At 43.3% G+C, this 20,116-nt stretch overlaps 1 protein-coding gene across 21 annotated transcripts in view; it reads right to left on the minus strand.

Annotated features, from left to right (window-relative positions):
* ADD1 (adducin 1) overlaps positions 1-13,997 on the minus strand; it is a 127,914-nt gene extending 113,917 nt beyond the window's left edge. For 14 of the 21 annotated variants that reach the window (XM_032781034.2, XM_032781033.2, XM_032781042.2 and 11 more), the window contains exon 1: positions 13,860-13,983. The gene's annotated coding sequence lies outside the window, so the exon portion shown is untranslated. Of the gene's footprint in view, positions 1-13,015; positions 13,197-13,859 lie in introns of all 21 variants that reach the window. The other 7 variants (XM_032781041.2, XM_075066624.1, XM_075066625.1 and 4 more) reach the window with 6 other exon arrangements.
* Between the last annotated feature and the right edge of the window lie 6,119 nt (positions 13,998-20,116).

Consider the following 20,116-nt stretch of genomic DNA (forward strand, 5'->3'; position numbering starts at 1 on the left):
TAGTAGTAAGAATTTTACCTTTAGTTCCCTCATCCCCACATTCTGAACCATATAAACAAAACCATCACCATATAGCTATTCTAAACACATAAGCAGACATTCTAACAGTTTTATGACACAGTATCTTATTTGTAAATCTGAATATATTAGAGAAAAATCACTGAGATCTCAGGCATTGCTAACTTTGACTAAAATCTTTGAGGGGGAGAGTGTTGAGGGGTGACGGAAATACTCAATTTATATTTCATTTAAAAGAGCTAGTATTTTATTGTACAGCAATTTGCGAAATATAATTATTTACCTTTATTACCACAGTGTGCTGGAGCCCTAGTCATGAACCAAGACCCTGCTGTGATGCATGAAAACAAACCTGCCACAAAGCGTTAAAATCCACAGGAGAGACGGACGAGCAGTAGAAACAATAAAACAATATTGGGCAGAAAGATAGGCAGTGATATCAGCACAACTGTGGCCCAACAACCATTGTCACATTTTGTGTAGACATCATGGCAAAAGGAGAGTCAACAAATTTGAAGGAGAACAATGAAGTCGCTTTGTGGATGTTTACAGGGTTTTCCTCCCAAATGTGATGGACAGAATGGGAGAAAGCACAAAGATGCCCATTTGAAAATTTAACAACTGGGCAATGGAGGCTGACATCATGGTCCAATCCATAACACGTGTGGAAATAGTTACTTTACATAGCCATTAAAATAAGGAGAGAGAGAGAGAGAGAGAGAGAACTACTCTACTCTTCTAAAATGGACTTATCATCACATCTATAAATGCTTAACAAATCAATGTTTTTCTATTTGTTATAGGAATAGCTAACCTGGTGCACCTAATGATTTTAGGCGCCCTATTTACCTGAGTTACTATACTATATGAGCAATGAAAGGTTGAACTGAAAACAATATTGTTTAATGTGCAAACTATATTTAGTTTAGCTATAAAAATTCTTTTATTAACACCAAATATTGTGTTACGAACACAACTGATTAAATTAAAGTAAGAAAAATATTGTATTGCAATATCACAAGTTGATCATGCACTGCAGCTAGGTGTTTTAAACATCTAACTAACATAAACAAACCCTGAGCACTGAACTAAAGGAACATTAGGATGTTAATGTGAAGTACAACTATTAAATTTTAAACGTTAGCATCTATGCTTAAAACTTCCAATATTTTCCTAGACATTTGTATACTGACGAGCTTGTTTTTTATTTCAAGTGTTATCATGTTTCAGAAGTGAATAAGCAAACTAATGCATGAAGGTCATTCAGACCTGGGGAAACAGAGGGAAAGTTATGGCTACTCACAAATTTTAGGTTAACCAAATACTTCCCAATATCTGAAATTCTCAGCACTTGGCACTCAAACATTTGAATGGTTTTCATTAGCACTAAAACCTCATCTTCACTACTAAAATAAGGTCCTTTTTTTACCTCAGGATAATTAACATGTGAGCTATCCCAAAGAAAACACACAATGAAGACAAGGCACCTACTGTTACTATCAAAATTTGTGCCTTAAAAAGACAGTAGCTACTGACAAATTAATTTCCAGAAATCAAATTCTGTTAGTATGGGATTGTAGTTGTAAATATTTTAACATATAACCTGAAAGACAGAGTTATGGTTACAGATAAAATAATTGGATAACATGGAAATTGTAAGCTGAGGTATCCCAAGCAACTTCAATTCGGCTCATGCATCTCAGCAATCTCGTGCAGCCTCCAGGTATAACAGATGTGTGCTCTTTCGGGATGTATACTATGGGCATTATTGCAATCTAAATAACAAATCAATAATAATAATAGAGCCATCAATTAATCGCCATTAACTCAAGTAATTAAAAAAATTAATCGCGATTAACCACACCGTTAAATGGAATACCAATTGAAATTTATTAAATATTTTTGGATGTTTTTCTACGTTTTCAAATACATTGATTTCTATTACAACACAAAATACAAAGTGTACTGTGCTCACTTTATATTATTTTGTATTAAATAAAAAATGATAAAGGAAACAGTATTTTTCAACTCACTTCATACAAGTACTGTAGTGCAATCTCTTGTGAATGAAAGCGTAACTTACAAATGTAGATTTTTGTTACATAACTGCACTCAAAAACAAAACAATGCACAACTTTAGAGCCTACAAGTCCACTCAGTCCTACTTCTTGTTCAGCTAATCACTAAGACAAACAAGTTTGTTTACATTTACAGGAGACGCTGCTGCCTGTTTCATATTTACATTGTCACCTGAAAGTGAGAACAGGCGCTCTCATGGCACTTTTGTAGCCAGCGTTGTAAGGTATTTACATGCCACATATGCTAAACATTGGTATGTCCCTCCATGCTTCGGCCACCATTTCAGAGGACATGCTTCCATGCTGATGATTCTCATTAAAAAAAATAAATGCATTAATTAAATTTGTGACTGAACTCCTTGGGGGAGAATTGTATGTCTCCTGATGTGTTTTACCTGCATTCAGCCATATATTTCATGTTATAGCAGTCTCAGATGATGACCCAGCACATGTTCTTTTTAAGAACACTTTCACAGCAGATTTGACAAAATGCAAAGAAGGCACCAATGTGAGATTTCGAAAAATAGCTGCAGCACTCAACCCAAGGTTTAAGAATCTGAAGTGCCTTCCAAAATCTGAGAGGGACATGGTGCGTAGCATGCTTTCAGAAGTCTTAAAAGAGCAACCCTTCAATGCGGAAACTACAGAACCTGAACCACCAAAAAAGAAGATGCTGGTGGCATCTGACTCAGATAATGAAACTGAACATGGGTCGGTTCACGCTGCTTTGGATTGTTATCAAGCAGAACTCATCATCAGCATAGGCGCACATCCTCCGGAATGTGGTTGAAGCATGAAGGGACATATGAATCTTTAGTGCATCTGGCACATAAATATCTTGTAATGTTGGCTACAACAGTGCCATGCAAACGCCTGTTCTCACCTTCAGGTGACACCGTAAACAAGATGCGGGCAGCATTATTTCCGGTTTGTCTGAGCTACTGGCTGAACAAGTAGGACTGAGTGGACTTGCATGTTATAAAGTTTTACATTATTTTATTTTTGAATGCAGATTTTTCTTTTTTTTTTTTTACTTTAATTCTACATTTGTAAGTTCATCTTTCAGGACAAAGAGATTGCACTACAGTACCCGAATTAGGTGAATTGAAAAAATATGATTTCTTTTGTTTATTACAGTGCAAATATTTGTAACCAAAATAAATATAAAGTGAGCACTGTACACTTTGTATCATGTGTTGTAATTGAAATCAATATTTGAAAATGTAGAAAACATCCAAAAATATTTACATAAATGCCATTCTATTATTGTTTAACAGCGTGATTAATCACATGATTAATCGTGATTATTTTTTTAATCGCTTGACAGCCCTAAATAATAAAAAAAATTGTTTGGCTATTGGTATTAAGGTAAAAAGACAGATGGAAAAAAGAGGAAGATGGAGGGGTGGGTGAACTCATGGCCTTCTAGGGACAACACCTATTGGGGAGTTGTATAAGGAGGATGACATAGTAAGAGGTGCAGGATTGCAATAGGCAAGATCCCAGCCCCAAAGTGACTGGTAACCACAGCTGAGGGGTTTCTGTTTTAAACTAACAGCAGGCCCCTTGTTTTTCTCCTTTTGTTGTAAATATTGCACCAGAAAAACTACAGAAGAAAAAGCCTTAGCTAACTTCTCTAACAGCTCGAATGTTCTAATTTACAGTAAATTAGCCCTCATATTTAGCTGGCCTATCCAAACCTCCACAGTTTTTGTCTCACACTCAGGCTTTGTGCTCTGCTCCCTAGGTCCCCACCCTTCTGCCTATCATGTCTGACTTTGCTCGACTGGCTGCCACAAAAAGAGTCATCACTTTCTGCTTGCTGGGCAGGCAAGAGGCCAGAAGCTGAGACTCTCTCACCCTCCAAGTCATAATCAAGTACACACAAACTAAAAACCATTGTACCAGCCAGAGTGATCACAATTGTGGGTGTTGCACTACACAATGCCTGGTGAAGTTCCCAGATCTGGCTCAGTCCTGCAAAACCATGAATCTCTGGGGCAGACCTTTGGTCAGTGCCAGGTAGAGTCAGGGTGCGTACCACCTTACATGTTGACGGAGAGTTTGAGAGCATGGTGTCCCTATGGTATTTTTATCCATCCTCATGACATGGTGGAAGAGCATGCAAAACCACTTTTAAATATAATGAACGACTGAAGGAAGGCCAGATCTCTGCAAGATGCTGCTGCCAAACTACGTTGTGCTCTGGACTTAGCGCTGACAGTGCATGCGGAATGCCTTTACCCCATCCAAGTCTGCCCCACATAGCAATACAGGTATGACACAGGTTTGATGTATCCTGAACTTTGTTTCAGTGCAAAGATGTTTTTGCATCCATAAGCGAGGTATAGACTTCATGCAGGAGGGGCAAATCCTGTTAATCATTTTGCTGTGAACATCTGAACTCTGCTTGTACCTAGATAAGATGAACTTGTCAACACTTTCCATAATATCTGACCTCACCTGTTCTGGGGGTTCTGGTGGTCCAGCTCCAAGGTTCTGGACTTTGGTCTCCTGCCATGAGATGTTCCACCCCATAACATGTATGGCATATTAGAGACCTTGGAGGACAGGGTTGAAGTTACTGGACTTCTCAAGCAAGCAAGGCAGTGTCATTGGCAGTCTTGTGGTGATCACTTCTTGACAAACCTTGATTCTGATGTGTGGAGTGGCAAGCCCTAATAGCCAGTTGACAGCTCAACAGAATAGTACCGGGGCAAGAATGCATCCCTGTCACACTCCTGAAGTTGTATAGAAACACAAGGAAAGTGATGAACCAATGTGCATTCTAACAGCAGTACTGGTGTGAAGACTGTGCACCAGATTTATCTGAACATCTGTTACACCAACTCCTTTCAGTGCAAGCCAAACTGCTGGCACATCAACTGAATAAAGGCTGCTCTGATGTTGGTATATACTATGTGAAATGGGTAGTTAAATTCTCAATACAGTGCAACCTGGAACGTAAGGACAGCATCCACTGCTGACCATCCAACAGTGAAACCTGGTTGCTGCGATGACAATGGTCTGTTAAGGAACAATTGCATTCTACCACGCAGAATGTGAACAAAAAGACCTTTCCAGGATAACAATGATACTGGCCTGTAGTTGCCACACACAGTGCAAGATTCTTTGCCCTTGTACAGGGACACTATGATATCTTTCCACACTGCTGGTACTTTGCTTGATGGTCATACTTTTAAGAACAGCTGATGAAGGCCGATGCTTACTGGTTTCAATACACCTTTGAGTAGCTGAAGTGTTACCAGATCTGGCCACTGCACTATATATTGACACTGTCTCTGCTAGAAAACTCTGTTCAATTTATTGATGGACACTTATTTGCCTTGGGAAAAGACTAAAAATGTCCTACTAAGATGTAAATCAATTTCTCTTCTTAATCCCTGTGTCTGTGTAACAGGGTGCCTGGTGCACCCCTGCGTGTCCAGCCCCTGAGCCCCACTCCTCACAGACTCAGGGATACTCCAAGCTGGTGCAACTCCTGTGCTCTTTATTTGTGTCCGTTTCCCACCACCAGCTTCCTACTATATACAGGCTATTTACAATGGCTTAGCCTAACACAAACCTTGTCAGCAACAGAGTAGCAGGCGCCTACCTCTCCCTGAGCCTCCCTTCCCTCCCAGTCTCCACCACCCTGTAGAGGGAGAGGGATAGCTCAGGGGTTTGAGCATTAGCCTGCTAAACCCAGAGTGCTGAGTTCAATCCTTGAGGGGGTCACTTTGGGGCAAAGTCAGTACTTGCTCCTGCTAGTGAAGGCAGGGGACTGGACTCAATGACCTTTCGGGGTCCCTTCCAGTTCTATGAGATAGGTATATCTCCATATATTAAAAAATTTCCAGACTTACAGCTCCTGCCTAATAAGGCTGGCAGGTGCAGTCAGTGATTAGGCAAACCTAGGCTATTTACACAGCCCCAATCTATTTCCCCTGATTGGGGCTGGAGTAGCAGGAGCTGACTCAGGCTTCCCCAGCAGTGCCCTGACACAGCCTGTGAACATGTGGAAAGGTTTCCTTCATGTGTATAAACAAAGACCTAAGAAAAAATTGACACCCAAACTCACTGTTCTCCCACCTTGAACATCTACAATAATGTAATACTGTATTATGAATACGCTGCATAGCCAATTCCATTGCAGAGTTAACCTCCAGTCGGACATCCTTTATAAAAGAACAATGAGGTGTTCCTGAAGCCTTCACCTCCCTCATTAACTGGCTTGGTCCCTAGGTCACTTACAAAAGATGAAGTAGTTGTCCGAAATGTTAATGGGTTACCCATTACATGAAGATTTGCCCCACCTATTCTAACCAACATTACTATAAACTAGGAAAGACTCTCTTTGCAATGTATGCTAAATTAACAAGAGTACAACCTGTATAAGAGAGCACTGATAGCCACAATGGGGGAGGAGAAACTCCCTTAGGAATCAAAATAAAAGCTTATGCAAAACATTGGACATGTTAATCAAATCACCTGGAACTTGAAATGACATTTTTGAAAAGTTAATAGTTAAAGCAATAATTTAGTTGTGCAGATTCCCAACCAAAAGTTTTCACATTGTTTTCAGAACTGGTGCAAACACTTTGAGCAAATAAAAGGAGCACCAGTAATCGGAGCAGGATGAGCGGGGGGGGAGGGAGGGAGAAATCACATTTCTACAAATTTTGTATCTAGTATAATTACAAGATCCAAGATGACTATCACTGAAAATTTTTTTTCTAAATCTGTTCTCCCTCCTGTTTACTTTATGTATAAACTGCTGTCAAATGTATAATCAATTTCACTGTGTTCCTTGTATAGCAAGTTTCTTCTTTTAATTCAAGACATTTAACCAATGTTGTATTAGAAACAGGTTGGTTTTTTTTAAAATTGGTCAATTTAAAAAAAAATTCAGACAGTATCTTTTACAACATGCAGAGTAACAATGCTCTCTCATTTTATTGCAAGTGGGCTTACATTTGGATGCAAAACATGTTTCACATGAGTGGTTCAACACCCACTAAAGAAACTTAGGCCATGTCTACACTACAAACTTACGTCAATTTAAATTACATCAGCATACAGTTGCCTCAGTCAGTACTTCGCTTTTACACATGCATACTTGGCTCCTTATATCAGCAGTGAGAGTAATCACCAGGAGTAACTGTACTGATGCAGACTGTGATGCATCATGGATGCATCCCACAGTGTAACTTGCCACCGTCTAGCGCATGGTCTTTTGGAAAGCTTCAACAACGCCTGCTGGGGCTGAAATGAGTCATGCACAGGTGACTGGGATCATGGGGCAAACTTCCCAGTTTCCAGCTGTCTCCATTCCATAATGTTATCTGTATCCCACAATTTTTCATGCCTTTTTTCCCCCAAAATCTCACAAGTCCAGGTGGCCCTCCTCACTGTCCACCATCTCTGATGGAAGCATGGGGCCTGCACAGCTCTGCACTATTGTCATGAGCACTGCAAGCACAGGGCATATGATCCCAGAATATTTGTAGAGCTGCAAGAACCAAATAAGTAAAGACCATGATGATTCCTTGGAGGACAGACTGCTGTGGGACATAGCAAGAACCAGTTCAAGGTTGTTGGTAACTTTCACGGACCAGCTGCAGATGGTGGAGCACCACTTCTGGGCCCAAGAAACAGCACTGACTGGTGGGTTCACATAATAATGCAGGTTTGGGGTAACAACCAGTGGCTGCAGAACAGGAGCTGCAGCCTCCAGAGACCAGTGACCTTCGAGGAAGTGGCTGTGTAGAAGAGTGGGCTATGCTGGACCCTGCTTAGGAGCCCTCTACAGACAAATCATGCAGAAGAACTATGAGAGTGTGACCTCGCTGGGTAAGGATTTCTGTGCCCTTGGATATTAGAAGGTTGTAATGATGCTGGTTCTGGCGGGACCCCACTGAATGTACCAGTTCAGGACAAATTGCTTCAAGCAGGGCAACTACAGCCCAAGTCTGGGGTTTTTCCACCTGTAAGGCAAACCAAGCCAGCCAAACAGGGAAGACTTTGGTTTTACGTCACTGGCTATCCACAAGTCATACAAGTTCCCTTAGACACTCCAGTTTCCTAGTATCACCACCAGTGCCACTTGTTATGGGGACAAATGGTTATGAAAACCAATACCCCAGTAAAAGAAAAAAAATTCTCTTGATCCCAAAGGACCAAGCCTCAGATCTAGATTAATATACAAATCAGATCTTAACCACAAATCACGCTGTTGCCAATCCTTTAAAATCTAAAACTGAAAGGTTTATTCATACGAAAAGATATAGATGAGAGCTAGAATTGGTTAAATGGAATCAATTACATACAGTAATGGCAAGGTTCTCGATTCAGGCTTGTAGCAATGATAGAATGAACTGCAGGTTCAAATCAAGTCTCTGGAGAACATCCACAGCTGAGATGAGTCATTCAGTCCTTTGTACAGAGCTTCAGTTTGTAAAGAACAGTCCCTCCAGAGGTAAGAAGCAGGACTGAAAACAAGATGGAGGTGAGGCAGCTGCATTTTATAGTCTCTTCCAGGTGTAAGGACACCTCTTTGGCCTTACTGTGGAAAATTACAGCAAAATGGAGTCTGGAGTCACATGGGCAAGTCCCTGCATACTTTGCTGAGTCTCAAGGTATTTCTGCCTTCTCTCAATGGGTCAGTGATATAGCTGACATTCCTTAATGGGCCATCAAGCAGGCTAGGCAGAGCTAACACCAACTTGTCTGGGATTTCATCCAGAAGCATAGCATAAGTTTGAGATACAGACAGTATAGAGCCAATATTCATAACTTTAAATACAAAAATGATACATGCATACAGATAGCTCCTCTGGGATAGCTCAGTGGTTTGAGCATTGGCCCACTAAACCCAAGGTTGTGAGTTCAATCCTTGGGGAGGGCCATTGGGTATTGGCCCTGCTTTGAGCAGGGGGTTGGACTAGATGATCTCTTGACGTCCCTTCCAACCCTAATAATCTATGATTCAGATGCTCAAGGCCACATTCCTGGATCTGCGTGCTGAGATCACTGCAGCCCTCCAGCACAGGGACACCAAAATGAGAGCTGCTCTGACAGTGGAAAAGCAAGTGGCAATTGCACTGCAGAAATTTGCAACTCCAGATTGCTACCAGTCAATCAGGAATCAATTTGGAGTCAGGAAATCCACCAGGGGATGGGGAGGTGGGAGGCTTTGTGATGCAAGTGTGCAGGGCTATTAATCCTCTTCTACTATGCAGGACTGCAACTCTGGGCAATATGCAGGACACAGTGGATGGATTTGCAACTATGGGGTTACTGGAGTGGAGCCATAGAAGGCATGCCTATTCCTATTATGGTGCCAGACCAGCTTGCCACTGACTGCATCAATAGGAAGGGCTACCTTTCTACGGTTATGCAAGCACTGGTGGATCATCAGGGATGTTTCAATGACAACAATGGTCTGATTAGGGAAGGTGCAGGACATCTTTACGTGCACAGCACTGTTCAGAAAGCTATGAGCAGGGACTTTCTTTTCCAACCAGCAGATTACCACTGGGAATGTTGAAATGCTAATAGTGATCCTAGGGGACCCAGCCTATCCCTTGCTTCCCTGGCTCAGGAAGACATACAGCAGCTACCTTGACAGCCGACTACCAGCTCAGTAGGTGCAGAATGACAGCTGAATGTGCTTTTGGTTGTTTGAAGGTTCGCTTGCTTTGTTTAACTCTCAGTGGTTATAGCTGCCTGCTATATGATGCATGATATATGAGAACGAAATGGAAAAGAGATTCTACTGGAGTGGAGGATAGACTGGCTGGCGGCTGAATTTGAACAGCCAGATACAAGGCTATTAGAAGAGCTCAAAGTAGATCTATACAGCTGATGGAGGCTTTGAAAGACCATTTTAACAGGGAGCAAAAGCAATGAGTCTTGTGGTAGTGTACTTTACCTGGCCCTACCCTTATGTGGCCTGCTAGGAATCATGTGGCGATTGCTATGTGTGTCAGAACAGAACATTCTCAATGAGCCAATTAATTTTGTTAAAATCACTAAGAGTTGTGACACACTATGGGTGTGTCTACACTACAAGTTTAAGTCAACCTGCATTAGGTAGACTTACAGCCACCACAGTAATTACTGCAGCTTTTCATGTACACACTAGCCGCGTTCTCTCGGTGGTGCATGTCCTCTCAAGTCGGTGGATGCACTCCTGAAGAGGTACTCTGTGGGGGCTGAGCCGCCGCCTGGGCTCTCAGCTCCACTCTATAGCAGGTGGACCCCCTGTAACTCCTGGGGGGCGGGGCTGCAGACCAGACTAGAACTGCTGCTCTAGAGCCCTTGTGGGATAAAAAAAATTGGATCTGCATCTGATCCTCAAGGAACCGCATCCATGGATGTGGATATCCGCAGATATAAAGTAGATATCCAGAGCTGGATAGGTCAGCTGCTCCTTGTCATTGTTGTCAGTTTCACAACTCCTATGCTGGAGTCATGAAATTGACAAGGAAGGCTGGTAGGCTCTCTGCTGTGAACTCCTTGCGGCTCACAGCTTGGACTGTTACCCCAGAGCAGGTGGGAGGTTCCCAGATCAGTGCTCCCCACTAGGAGTCAGGTTCCTGGATTCCCACTCCCTGTTCCCCCCGGGAGCCTGGCTGCACACAGGCTTCCAGCTCCCCTCTCCAAGCTGGGCTCCCAACTTTCCACTTCGGGGTTCACTCCCACAGGGGGTGAGCGCTAAAGGGGCATGACACCAGGCTTCAAGCCTGTGGGGTTGTGGCCCCCCTGAAACCAGCTCGCAGCCCCCCAGGGGGCCACACACAACTAGTTGAAAATTGCTGCACTAGAGGGTCCTGGTGTGGATCCATATAAAATGTGGAGTGGTGATTGCAGATTGGATACTATTTATTTACCGCAGATAAGGATCTAAATTCTTCTATCTGCACAGAGCTCTACCAATGTAAGTGTCCGTGTAGACATTGCGTTATATCGGCAGGAGCAAGGATGAGGTTTAGACTCTAACATAATTAGGTTGACAAAAAATGCCTATGTTGACCTAACTCTGTAGTGTAGACCAGACGCGTACAGCAAGTAATTGGTTGCTTTCAGAACTGCTGAGTACTCAGCAGCCTATGTTGTGAAATAAGAATTGTGTTCCAAAGAGAATTTTTTTCTTTAACAAAATTAAATATACACATGGATAACTGGCCCATCAATGGCCATTAGTCAGGATGGTCTGTGATGCAATCCCATGATCTGGGTGTCTCTAAACCTACGACTGCCAAAAGCTGGGTCTGAACAACAGGAGATGGATCACTTGAAATTGCCCTGTTCTGAGGCATCTGGCATTGTCCACTGTCAGGATGCTGGGTTACATGGACAATTGGCCATTCTCATGTTCACACAAACATCTTTGAACCAAAATGTTTTCTCTAATAAGAGTTTAAGCAAAAATGAAGTCAAATAGAAGTGCAAGACATTCAATATGTTTAGTATATCAATGTATGCATTTTCATCCTGGAAGACCAAAGCATCCTCAAGCTGGAAAGCCTGGTCAGATCTCAGTTAAATCCTGTAACCTCAAGACTACAACCAAAACAACCAACAGGCACTAAACTCACTTTACAGTAATTTAATATATTGTACTCCATCTTAAACAACTCAAGAGGTTTTCGATAATTTGAGTTGTCCATACTCCTCGATATAGAGGGCAAAACAGATAATGCAATATACTGAACTCCACGGCAGAATCTAGAACAGCCTATAAAATGAAAACAATTTTCTTAGTACAGTAGAACCTCAGAGTTACAAACACCTCAAGAATGGAGGTGGCTTAATACAACTTTGAAACTTTACTATGCAGAAGAAAAATGCTGCTTTTTAAGCATCTTAATTTAAATGAAAGAAGCACAGAAACAGTTTCCTTACCTTGTCAAAACTTAAAAAAACAAAAACAAACTAACAAACAAAAAGAACTTTCCCTTTTTAGTAGTTTACATTTAACACTGTAGTGTACTATCCAGTATTTGCTTTTTTTGGGTCTCTGCTGCCTGATTGTGTACTTCAGGTTTCAAATGAGGCATGTGGTTAACTGGTCAGCTCGTAACTTTGAGGTTCCACTGTACTTCTTTTGTAATTCTTAATTTAAAAAAAAAAAAAATTATTCATGTAATTTAAAAAAAGCCTCTTTATTCCACAATAGAAAGGACAGAAGCTCTTCTTCTCTGAACTGTCACAAACCTTATTGCACCTGGAGTTTCATTATACCACCTTAATTCTGTTGCTCGGTGTTGTACAGAATAGCTACACTGCAGCTCATATGTATGGAGACTAAACTTGTAGATTCAGGCAAACCAGACTGTTTAACTCAAGCACTTACAGTTTGAGAATTTAACAATTTTAATTAACAAAGTGCATACATATTCTCTCTATATTATTAATTTGCTGACGCAAATCACTAAAGGAGGTAATAAAAAATAAACGACCACTGTTGGTAATAGCTTTCAGAAGATCAAAGAAAAGAATCAGCTTTGAACTGACATCCACCAGCTATGACAATATTTTGTGAAGATTTAGACCTACCACCGTTCATAGCCCCCACCCATAACTCTGGTCTTTTCTCAATAGGATTTTCCCCCAGTTTTATTTAAAGCCAACCTAAATTAAGACTCAGTGTAAAACACAAAACATCTACAATATATATTTGCTATGTGCACAGATGCTTGTAACGTTTTGCACCCAGGAACAGATACTAGAAAGATGAGAGAGACTCTCTGCACACAGCAACAGCTCCCCAATGCCCATACCCAGCAACTGGTACCTCACCAATCAGTCACACTGTGCACAAACACAACACATTCCCCATTTTCCTCCATCTCACTATTTTCCCTCCCTCTACACCAGCTGCTCTTACTAATCTGTATTGCCATTCTCCACACCTTGCAAAAATCAGCAAGTCCGATGGATTGTAAACATCTCCACCAATTCCATAAAACAGCGGAGCGAGGCAGAAGCGGGAAAGAGGTGGTAGATGCACCAAGTGGTGTAATGGAGATCTGAACACTGAACAGCTGCTTCCTGCAGTAACAGCAGCAGCACCACACCTCACCCATCACAAGACTACGAAGAGATACAGACACACATAATGACCATCTCCCTCAACACGGCATCTGCTTAGACCACCACAAGAGCCCCTTTCATCCCAACTATCAACACAGCAGCTTCTACACAACTCCCAGACACGAGCCCCCACCCCATCCCCTGACTCATCCAAGCCAAAAGCCTGAGGCCCCTCAAAACCTCCCCACCCTGAGCCTGGCTCCGAACCTCTCGCCTCCGCCCCCCAATCCTAAAGCCTGAGCTACAGCCCCCTGCTCCAGATCCCATATCTGCTATGCCTCCCCCGCCCCGCCCCCGGTGTCTCCTCTCACTATAGAGCCCGCACCCTGACCCAGGCTGCGTCCACCCAGAGATCTCAGCCTCTGCCCCTCCCCCAACGCCTGCACCCTTGGTCCCCCAGCCCAGACTCTGCCCCTCTACCCAATACCTACACCCCGTCCCCTACACCTGCGCGCTTCCTTCGCTAGCGCCTCCTCACCTGCACCCCCAGCCCCTCTGCCCAATGGCTACAACCCCTCTCCAACAGCTGCGGCCTTTCTTCGCTCGCCCCTCCTCACAGCGCCTGCACCCCCACTCCCAACACCTGCACCGCTGCTCCCCCAACGTCCGCTCCCCGAGGCCCGCCCGCGCCCCTGCTCCCCCAGCCCGCGCCGCTCAGCTCACCGCGACGTGCAGAACAAGTAACGGCGGCGGCAGCCGGCGGCGCTGGGAGGCAGCTGCAGAGTCGCCCAGTCTCCAGCGCGCCTCGGTCTCCTCAGCCTCTAGCCCCAGCACCAAGCCCCGCCCCGCTCCCCGACACCCCTCCCCAGCAGGGTGCGGCTTCCAGGGGCCGCAGGCCAACAACCGCACCGCCAATTGGAGGGCGCAGGCTCGGCAACCAAGTGGCTCTCCCATTGGCTAATGGAGCGGAGAGAGGCGGGGCCCAGGCGGGGAGGGGGTAAAACAGAGAGGAGCGGGGTCGGGGGTGGAATCAGAGATAGGGGTGTGGCGGGAAAAGCAAAGTCGCTGGGTGGGGGGTGAAGGCAGGGCGGGGGAACAGAGAGCATGGCAGGCTGGAGGCAGAGTAGAAGGCATAAGAAAGAAATGGAAAAGTGATCATATTGGGTGAGACCAAAGGTCCATCCAGCCCACTATCCTGCCTGCCTACAGTGGCCAATGCCAGGCATCCCAGAGCAAGTGAACCTAACAGGTAATGATCAGGTGAGCTCTCGCCTGCCATCCAGCTTCACCCTCTGACAAACAGAGGCTAGGGACACCATTCCTTACTCATCCCAGCTAGTATCAATTAATGTGCTTAACCTCCGTGAATTAAACCCTGTTCTAGTCCTAGTCTTTACAACCACCTCAGGCAAGGAGTTCCACAAGTTGACTGTGCGCTGCGTGAAGAACTTTCTTTTATTTGTTTTAAACCTGCTGCCTATTAGTTTCATTTCATGGACCCTAGTTTTTATATTATGGGAACAAGTAAATAATTCCTTTATTCACGTTCTCCACACCACCAATGATTTATATACCTGTATCACAGGAGTCGCCAACCTTTCAGAAGCGGGGTGCCGAGTCTTCATTTATTAACTCTGATTTAAGATTTTGCGTGCTAGTAATACATTTTAACATTTTTAGAAGGTCTCGTTGTATAAGTCTATAATATATAAGTAAACTATTGTTGTATGTAAAGTAAATGTTTTTAAAATGTTTTAAGAAGCATCATTTAAAATTAAATTAAAATGCAGAGCCCCCCGAGACTGGTGGCCAGGACCCAAGCAGCATGAGTGCCACTGAAACCCCTAATCATTTTAGTTGCCCTTCTCTGAACCTTTTCTAATGCCAGTACTTTGAGGCAGCTACTTTGAGGGGTGAAGGCAGACTTGGTGGGATTGCAAGCTGAGCACGGTGAGGGGGCTAATGCAAAGGAAGGTGCTGGCTATAGCAGACACAATGAAGTGGTTCAAGCTAACGAGATCTGTGTTCGCTTCACCTCTGAGAATCAGACCCGTTATTTAGGTCCCTAACTTTTTGCTCCTCGCATCAAGATATAGTTCCTCTGCATTATTATTATTATTCAGACAGTGCTATCACCATATACACATAGGACAAGATGCACACAAAAAAAATCCACAAATATAAAATCATTGCTGGTAAAGCATGGAGATGAATCATATATTGGTGGAACGGTAAATAAGTCACTACTACAGAAATGTGGATTGATTACTAAGCTAGTCTAACATGAATGTGTTTTAAAGTAGCCGAAAGCAACATCATTTATATATTCTAGGAACAACTTTTGAGTCATGGTGAATAACTAACTGAACCTGAAATCCCAGTTCTAAACAGTGCATATATGCGTGGAAATATGATCATTAGCTGTATAAACAAGGGAATGATTACGGCAAGAAGTTAGGAGGAGGTATTACTCAGGGCATTTGGGGAGACCACTAGTGCAAAGGATTCAGAAGGAGTTACAAGAACAATTCAAATTCTGGAAAAGCTGCCTTACAAGTAAAGATGAAAAAAATCTTTAGTTTAACCAAGAGAAGATTAAGGGATGACTTGGATCACTGTTTACAAGTGCCTATATGGGGAGAAGATTTGATAAGAGAACTGTTTAATGTAACAGACAAGATCCAGTCAGAAAAGCTAAACAAAGTCAGACTAGAGGTAAAGCGCAAATGTATAACAATGAGAGGTAATTAAACATTGGAACCATTTACCTAGAGATGTGGTTGGATATTCCATCACTTGAAGTATTTAAATCAACACAATGTCTTTCTAAAAGATAGCTTCTAGCTGAATTTGTGCTATAAGCTTGTTTCTAGACACATGGTGAAATTTTGCAGCCTGTGTTATGCAGGAGGGCATATAGTATCACAAATGATCCCTTTTGGTCTTTAAAAAATATATATGAAAGAGCCCTTTCCCAAGGAATTCATTATCCCAGAAAAAAAAACTTGCTTCAGGAAGTTGAGCTATATCAGATATTCACCATCATTGCTGGTTTACTTCCCACCCTTTTAAGCTACCATCCCCACATATTTTTAATGATCTCTGCATCACACCTGCTAGGTCTAAAAACAGTGCTTTATAGTAAGAAAGCAGGCAGGGCTCTTGCTTTTCAAATAAAGGTATAAATCCGTGAAAACATGCTTTCACAATCAGTAAATTTCTTAGAGCACTTGTCCTGGACAAGTTATTAGAAAAAAGAAAACAACAGAATCCTTGATAATATTATGTCAAGAACTTCCAAGAGCCATAGTGAAGAGAATGTCTCTGATTGGCTAGTTGAAATACAGCCACTTATTAAGATTGCAAGACCTGTTTTAGTCTTTGGTTTGCTCACTGGTTAGCAGAGAAAAGCAGTAGGCCATGATATAGCACAAACCCAGCATCTGGTCCAGCTGGGCTCTGAAACAGTGGGACATGGAGAATGAGATATTTTTGGCAGTGTGGTGCAAGACTTTCTATTATGGAAACAACCTAGGAGATGACCTGGGCTAAAAACTACCTTAGTCATGAAGAAGGGCTACCAGCAACTGTTGAAAAATCTGCCTAAAGCTGGGCCCTACTGCATCAAACAGAATTCTCAAAAATTCTGTGCAATAATGCTCAACACTTAGACTCAATAAATATCAGATGGCTTCCTTCCGTCTGACTCTGATCAATTGGAATTGCAGATGCCCAGCACTTCAGAGGATCAGCAATTTCCATGCAGCCACCTTTCTCTACTCCTCTTGTCTCAGGCCTTCTGCCTCGCTCATGTCTCTCTCTTCCTTTACTGTCCATACCTCTTTACACACTTAAAGCTCTAGTCGTTCACTCATTCAGGCAAACCAGCCAGTGAAGTCAATGGATATTTTACCAGAATAAGGAATGTTGGAAAAGGCACTTACTTTTACAGGTGCTTAATTCTTTTGCTTCTACAACATCCTGTCTAAAGAATTTTAGTTTTAAAGAGTACTGGCACTCCTCTTGTGTGGTAGTGCTTATTTCAAAACTGAAGAGACAGAGAGAGACACACTAAAAGTACTGATTTATTGCAGTAGAGGAGAAGCATCCCTGCAGCTGCAATAATACACATTTGAAATAGGAGAGAATGGAAAAACCACAGATTAGAGTGAGCCTCTGGAATCAACAATTTTCCAGATAATGAAATGTTTTCCCTTTTGTTAGCCAGAAATAGGTCAAAAATCAATATTTGCTCACTCCATTAATGGAAAAACAGTCTCAAGAGACACCTACCTGTTATTGAAATTGTTCTCTATACCTTCAATTTACAGTTGCTTTGGTACACCAGAGAGCTAAAAACTAGAATTGTCTGCTACCAAGGTAATTTATGGTCTGCCCACTACAAGCCAGAAAAATGACATCCACCAACCATTTCTCATTTAAATCCCTCCTCAAGACTCATTTCTTCCAGTGTCCCCACTTAACAGCAAATTCATGATATTCACCATCCTATAACTTTCTAATTTTAAGATAAATGTAAAAAATAAAAACAAAACCCCAGAACACAGAACCACTAAGAGAGACATGCAGATGCCTAGACTGACCACGTGATCTTACTGCCGTAAGCCTTTGGATGCTTTCTAGGAGTACCCTGGTCTGTGAGGTACCTCACTGCCACCTGCCTTAACATGGGAAGTCTTATCTATGTCATCTGCTAAAGATCAGCTCCTCAGCTTCACCAGCCACAGGCAACAGAAGCCCTCACCTCTGGACCTGCACAAGCCATACTTATTCACAGATCCGCTGCTTCCAAAGAAACAGTACACCCATATTTACCAGTTCCACCTCAGATCACTGCCCCACTTAACACATAGCACTTAGATATGTTTATAGTGAAATCAGGTATAGATTTATTGAACAAAGCACTGAGATTCAAGTATTGGAAATAAATAGTTACAGATACAATCAAATCATAACAATCATTGTAGAACCTAGACTTAATTAATTAGATACCCTCATGTCATCCTAAGTCCTTTCAGCATTTTACAGCCAGGCTGGCTGTGACCCTCCTTTCATAAGGCAAACATGCTTTTAGCTGGTTTCCTCAGCAGAGGAACCTGCGCATTCTCTGATATACCAGATTAATCCTTTGATCTTAGTCATAAATAGGACACCCCTGCTGACTGTTTTTTTCCCTGTAGATTTTCTCTATAATAGATTTCACAATCTTTCAGCTGGTATCTGGCTCAGTATGCAAATTGGCATCCATTGTGAGGCATACAATGCACTCATGACATCAGCGCTGGAATAGGGGAGACCAGGGCACCGTGGCCCTCCCACTTTTAAAAAGTGGACTGGCCTGGCCACTTTTTGCCATGGTCCCTCACCCCGCCTCTTCCCCTGAGGCCCTGTCTCCCCAGCCAGGCTGGCAGATGGAGCCCAGCCAATGGGTGACGCTATACCATGAACCCTCCACCTGCCCAGGGTTTGGGGGCTGAAAGCAGCCCCTGGTCTATGTCCCCGCCCTGAGCAGATGGAGGGTCTGTGGCTCCTCACAGCTGCCTGGTCACGAGGCTCTTTGCATGGCCAGGTTGTGGCTCTGAGGTGCCATCCCCTAGCCGGAACCAGGTCAGGGTAAGAGCCATGCAGGCAGCTGTGGGGAGCCACAAACTTTCTACCTGCTTGGGGTGTGGGGGGGCACAGGTCAGGGATACGGGCTGGGAGCTGCTTTGGGTCTCACCCCTCCCCAGGCAGGTGGAGGATCCATGGCTCCTGGCCCGCTCCGGCTTCCAGCTTGGCCGTGGCCTCAGGCAGAAGGGGCGGGGCCAGACAGAAATAAGCATGTTACCTCCTGCCTGAAAAGAACATGTCTGAGATAGGCACTTGATAACTTATCTTAACTCCCAGACCTTAAGAACATAATTTTTAGTGTAAATACATAATTTCATAAATATGACCCATGCATACATTTTGTAATGATTATGATGACCAGGGCGCCCAATAGAGCTCTCACATGCCTTTGGTGAACAATCGTGCCTATAATTGACCCAGGAAATGCCTGTAAAATACTATGCACCCCTTATGCCCTTTGCCAGTTTGCACCAAGAGGTTGCTCTTTCACACCCTTGTTCTCCTCAGTCCCACCTCCCTACTCTTTGCCACCCTCCTTGTAAACTGTAGATCAGAGGTTTTCAAACTATGGTCCGTAGCTCCATTCAAGTGGTCCACGGATAATTCCCTCTAAACTATGTGCCTGGGCGGCTGCACACAAGAGAACAAAGGGCCACCCACCTAATTAGTGGAGCCGTGCCAACGTGGCTCCATTAATTAGGTGCCTGGACCCTGGAGAAGACACATATGTAAAGTGAGGTGGTGGCCTTGGGAGGGGGAAGTGAGGTGAAAAGAGAAGGTGAGGGGAATTTGGGATGTGCGGGGCTGCGGCAGCCAGAGAAAGAGGCGACTTTCCCCAGCTCCATGGTTGTAGCTGCTGGGGAGAGACCCCCCTTACCCACCTTCCCAGCCTCAGCTCTGTGGCTGATGTAGTGGTGGGGAGAGACCCCCCTCCTTCCCATCCCCAGCTTGGACACTGCCGTGGTGGGGGAGAGAGGGCCCATCCTTCACATTAGAAAGGTAAAACTACTGATATTAAAATGTGAATTGTGCACTTTTATTTGTAGAACAAAAAAAGTTAATTATTATAAAGTTTTTTTTATATAGTGCTTTTATCCAACCGCTTTACAATAATTAGCTAATGGTACAAACAACATTTGGAAAGATCATTAAGTGGTCTGCTGAGACCCTCAGCAATTTTCAAGTGGTCTGCGGAAAAAAAGGTTTGAGAACCACTGCTGTAGACGGTAAATTCTCTGGAGCAGGAACTGCTTTTTCCAGAACTTGACAGAAGAGCACAGGACATGTACAATAAATAGCAAACAGTTTACATTCTACTAGTACTGGGATTAAAGCACAGGACTGAGGTT

The sequence above is a fragment of the Chelonoidis abingdonii genome, chromosome 5 (assembly GCF_003597395.2).
Source record: "Chelonoidis abingdonii isolate Lonesome George chromosome 5, CheloAbing_2.0, whole genome shotgun sequence".
NCBI classification, from domain to species: domain Eukaryota; kingdom Metazoa; phylum Chordata; order Testudines; family Testudinidae; genus Chelonoidis; species Chelonoidis abingdonii.